Below are 6,000 nucleotides of genomic sequence, written 5' to 3'. Positions count from 1 at the left end.
TTGAAAAATAAGTTTTTCATATACAATGCTACAGTAATATATAAATAAAAATAACTCTAAAAACACCACATTGATACAATATATCAAAAACAACTCCAAATATACAAAAAAGATTGAAAAAAATAAAATCTACACCATCTTTTTCTTCCATCCATCACCACCACCATCACCCACCACCGCCACCATCCCCTCCTCCCTCTCTTTCCTCTCCCTCACTCTTCCTCCTCTCTTCGCCTTCCCCTCCCTTTCTCGGCCACACCCCACCTCTCCACTTCGTCCTCGATCTGGTCGAGGGGAAAAGAGGGAAGGGGCGTGGTGTGGTGAGAAAGGGGAGTGGAGGAGGACGTAGAGAGAGGATGGTGGCGGTGGTGGGTAGTAGTGGTGGGTGGTAGTGTTAATTTTTAAAAAATATCTTAAAATTTTTAAACTTTAAAACTACCCTAAAATATATTCCAAAAACACCACTAAAAACATTTAAATTAAAAGTTTTTCATATACATTGTTACAGTAAAATATTTAAAAAACAACTCCAAAATAGTTAATCCAAACAGAGCCGAGTATTTTGGATGAGTAATGCATAGTGACAGAAGGAAATTGGCCTTAAAGACAATCAAATTAAGTTTTCATACTTCATGATTGTTCTATTCTAGCCAACAGTTTAAAACTATTGTGGGATAATAAATATGTAAATCAAATTGTAATTTACAAAATTAAGTTTCTGTCAATCTGCTTAAAATATCATATTTACCCTTCTAAATTTAATTGAATGGGTAAATAATTATCAACTGTTTAAGGGTATGTCCATTAAATATAAAACAAAATTTATATCACCTGTTTTAAAAAATATAGCATTATTTTTTAATTATTTTATTTTTATTTAAAAACAAAGTAATTTTCTAACTAATCAAATATTGTTAGTTTACAAGTTAAAAGGATTGATTGTATAATAAAAAATAAAAAAGTTTATTAAAAAATATTTAGCTATCAAATAAAAACTAAGCAAGTGGTAAAGTCTATACATATTAAAATGAAGATCCACTGTACAAATCTTATCAAAAGCATATATACATTTTGTTTTAAAAACAAAGACCCACAATTAAAAAAAAAAAAGGTAAATCGGGTCAATTGAAAAATTGGGTAGATTTCCGGTTGAACCATTGGGTCAAATGAGTTTATCCGGGTTTGACGAGATCAATTTCTTGTCCGATCAAACTAGAGACCCGGCCCGAACTAATGCCCAGGTCACTGGGCCAATCTGTTCAATTGCTGGGTCGGGTCGGGTTTAATAACTATACTTAATGCCCAGCATTCTACAAAGGCACTTGTTGCTACTTCAAGATTCCTTGAGGACCCCATTATCCAGTTTCTGCATGTATCTCTTATGATTCTTCTAGCCCCTGCCAAGCTAGGATTGCCTTGGGTTGATCCATTAGTGTAAGTTTAAGCCCATGTGGCAGAAGGAGGAGTCCAAGAGATTGGTGAGAAAAAAAAAACTCAGAAGCTCTTGGAGGACCAAAAAACAGCCAAAAACGATTCAATTTTGGTTGGGCCAGAATGAGTTCTTGAAGGACCGAAGGAAAAAAAAAAACTTATAAGCTCAATTTGCACATAAGTTGAAAAGATTGGTGGAAGGTTTATTGGGTTTGAAGATTTTCTTACTATGATTATTCCACAAGGTCCAACATCCAAAAGGAAATAAGATAGGGGTGCATCTGAAGTCAGATCGAGTTCGAATAATGTCCTACTTGAGTTCGAATAATGTCCTACTTGAGTTCGACTCAAGTTAAAATAACTGAATTCAAAATCAAGCTCATCGAGCTTCTAGAAGTTGAGCTCGAATTCGACTTCAATTTATCTTTAATTCAAACTCAAGCTCAAGTTTAATCAAGCCTAATTGAACCTAATTGAGTTCCATCGAGCCCATTGGAGTCTAATAGATCTTACTTAATAAAAATATTATTTTACATATAATTTTAAATAAAGGATATAATTGGCATTTTATAATAATAAATATTAAAAATATATATGTATGTATGTATATATGTATGCATTGGAAGCTCGATTAGACTTGTTGAACCTGCGAGCTTAAGAATATAATATTGGAGCTCGACTCATGAGCATTTTTGAGTAGCTCAAATTCGTGTCACTTGAACTTGGTCAACGCCAAAGTTGAGTTAAATAGTTAACAGAGCTACTCGCGAGTTCGAGTTGATTACCTTGGTTAAATTGCAAGCCTGAGATACCTTAAGGAATTCTATAGATATGGCATACTTATATGCACAAGGATTGATTTCTATATACTTATATTTCGAGGAAAAATATCTAAAGATGTATAGAAACATAATGTAAAACACAGATTCACTTTCATTTACAAAAAGTATAAGCCAATTTAAAGCTTGAGGTCAAATGCCATCTTCCTAGTTCACTGGATTGATCAAAAAAGCAAAGAAATAGCGTTCTTCTGCTTTCATCTAATCGAGCAATATGGATTTTAGAATAAACAACATAAACTTGCTAAGGGTTTTAAGACAGCAATATTGCTTCAAAATAATAGCATACCACTGGAAGAGCTTTCCCGTGTTTTGTGCAGTATGATTAAGCAATAGAAGAAGCATGAAACAGGAAGTGTTGGTCAGACTTACGATTAGTGCTGGACTTATGCCAATTTTCACAAAAAAAAAAAAATTAGTTTGGGGTTTAGTTTTTCAGCGATAATTAACAAGCATCACTACTTGCAATTTTGATGTGCTTCAATAATCAGAATCTGGTATAATCAGCTGGTGTTATGCTTTGATATGGTTGTTCCTCTGTCATTTTTGTAATCTTTCTGAGAGGTTGTGAACTTGCATCAATAAAGGTGTAAATATTACATCAGTTAAGTAATCTACCATTCTTACATTCGTCCACCATGTTGCAAGTTTTGTAGGTAAATTTTGACAATGATGAGGTGCCTATAGAGACAGGAAATCCAGAAAGAAAGTTAGAATGACAGTTGCTTTCACTATAAACACGAGAATAAGAAAATTTGCACGGTAAAAGGAAGCCTATAATTCTCATTCGAAATTCTCCATAGACATTTACACCTTTCATCATCTGATTATCCAATTTGACACTAGTTCTTATTTCAATCTCTTTTTAGTTATTTTTGCTAAATTTGCAGCAATCAAACCTTCTTTTAAAGCCTACATTTCCATTGACAATAATCCCAGCATTTATTCACCCCAGTTACCATATGTACAATTTTAATGCTTCCGTTACCATATGAACATTTTTAATGCTTCCATTGAGGTGTGTCCCATATCAAGACGTGTGTTTATAAGAAAAGAGATCTGTCAATATTTCCAGGTTTCTTTATAAAAACACACAGAACTCCTGAATGGAAATGGAAATGAATTTGTCCCACATGGAAGAATTGATATGCATACTAGTGCTTTATAAGCAACTTCCTCAAGACCGCTTGACGCCGAGCTTGGTAGCGCAAGCTTGTAACCTGAGCAGGGGCATTAATGTGTTGGAACGTTGGATTGGTCCAGCTGGTAGGACCGGTAGGGCTATTCACTGGCTCGCCCATTCCAAGCGAAAAGCTGGGTCATGTGGACTTGGCGGAGGCTGAGACCGCTTGGCTCCTAAAGTGGAGGGCACTGCGTGAGGCTGGTTTGACAGAGCAACGAGAACTTCCCGCTCCTTGCAGTGGAAGGATAACGGGCTGGTGCTCCACTTGTCCACTATTACCAGATGGGCATTCCTAATTGAACCAACACTTTTTTTCAATTTTTTGTTTTTCCGTGGAACCTTCCTCAAGAATGATTGAAGGTAACGAGAGCGAGAGAGAGAGAGAGAGAGAGGAAAAGTTGCTCCATTCTGCAATAAAAAGTTATTTGCAATAGAGGAAGAGAAATGAATCTCCAAAGATATAAAATGGGTCCAAGCAGTGAGTTTTCCTATCAACATTACCTTGCAATAAAACGAAAATCTCCAAAAATATGAAGGAACAGTAAGCATTGAGTTTCCCAATTTTCACTCACATAAAAAAATTAAATTTCTTCAAATTGTGTTTCTACAAATCTATTGGTATCCGTTATGAAAAAAAAAATGTAAGTTTCGCATGTGATGATAGAGTCTTCTTTGCAATTGGATTTTGAGTGATTCGAAGTTACACATTTTCAAGTTACTCATTCTTTAGCTTGACCGAAATGTTAATAAATGCTTGTAGATGATATCTTTGTTTACCAAAATGATCACCATTATTGCATTATAGAAAAGACACCAACCATGTAAAAATCAATTCAGTGTGTGCAAAAAAGATTCACTATATCAGGGACAGGCGCAGGATTTTAGCTTAGGGGGTGAACAATCAAACAATGTATAACAACAAAAAAAATATCACAACAAATGATGTATACTAACTTGAATTAAAGTCTTACAATTATAGTTTAAAATATGATAACTAATAAATAAATGTTTTTTGGAAAATAAAAGACAAAGTATAAAGCAAAACATGAAAATCAACTCATAGAACATAATCAGATAAACATTAACTAAATTTAATAAAAACACATTAATCATATGCAAATTAACATAAAAGTTCTAAGATACAAATTTAGAATAAGAACAATTGACAAATTAATAATCATCAAAATAAAATTTCCAAACCACAAACTTAAGATAGGTATCTAAATAATTAATGATTATGAATTAAAGTGTAAAGGAATTGCAAAGGAAAAAAAAAAATAGACTTGCCTTCAAACATTGGAGTTTTAGAGATTAAAGTGTGAATGTTTGAGATGAGTTGAACGAACTTGAGAAAAATTCGATGCTTGCTTGATCAGACAACAAAAGTCGTTGGTTTAGAGATTGACTTTTGACTACAACTTAACTCAATCATGTATACATAAAATTCTAAACATGGCTAAATTTTCTTTTATTTGTCAATTATTTCCAATTTGTATAGTGTTTTCATTACCTCCACTAAGGCAAGAAAACTAAGAGTTTGTTTATTAGGAGACTTGCATAAACAGATATTAATGTTTTCTTAGGTAATGTTTGAAACTTGTACTCATAATTAAAAAAGATATCTACAGTAGGGCTTCTAATGTGCCACAAAATTTTGTATAACGAGTGTTGCAGCCCAAAAGGTTCTGTACCATAGCTGACAACCCACCTCTCCTGAACTCAACAAGACACCAGGCAAACTTAATACAAAGGGATAATTTCAGAAACCTCCCCTGAGGTTTCTTGAAATATCACTAAGCTCTCCCCACATTTTTAAAATCTTTCTTACCATCCTTTGAATTGACATTTTGTTAACAATGTCAGCCCCTCTAAGCAAAAATAATAATAGAAAATGCATTTTGGAGAAGGAAGAGTATTTTAGTTCCCTTCATACCCTTAGTCTGACTGCAAGGAAAAATGTAGAAAGTTGCTGCAGGTGAAAAATGTGAAATGCAGAGTATTTTTCTGCCATGAGCAAGGTTGTTGACCGTTGGACATGCAACAGCTACTTTCGGGATGTTGCAGCAGTATTGAAAGGCAAAAATAACTTGAGAAAATAGGCAGATGGAGAGGAAACTGGTAGAAGAAAATGGCTAGTTCATCCTTTGAAGGGCACTCATACAAATCACCATCATCATTAAGCATCAAGAATCGGTATTGTAAATGCAATCGCAAGGCTACATTAAGAATTTCAGAGAGTGAAAGAAATTCGGATAAGCTATATTTTAGTTGTTCAAAGTGCAACTACTTCCAGTGATATGAAGGAAATGAAGGTGAAGAAGTGCATAGCCAAATATATGAAGCTGATTCTGCAGTGAAGAAAGGAAAGCGTAATCAGGAATGTAACTTTCTAGTTCAACAGAATGCAATTATCACCATCTTGTTCATCATCAATCTTGAATTCTTAGCAATTTATCTTTTCATTCAAATCGTTAAAGCAATTGGTTGAAGTAGAAGTAATAGTAGATATGTTCCTAGCTGTTTGGAGCCTTATTGGTCATCCATGAA

This window comes from Coffea arabica, chromosome 11e (assembly GCF_036785885.1).
Source record: "Coffea arabica cultivar ET-39 chromosome 11e, Coffea Arabica ET-39 HiFi, whole genome shotgun sequence".
In the NCBI taxonomy this organism is placed as follows: Eukaryota; Viridiplantae; Streptophyta; class Magnoliopsida; order Gentianales; family Rubiaceae; genus Coffea; species Coffea arabica.
This window is presented reverse-complemented; position numbering follows the sequence as displayed.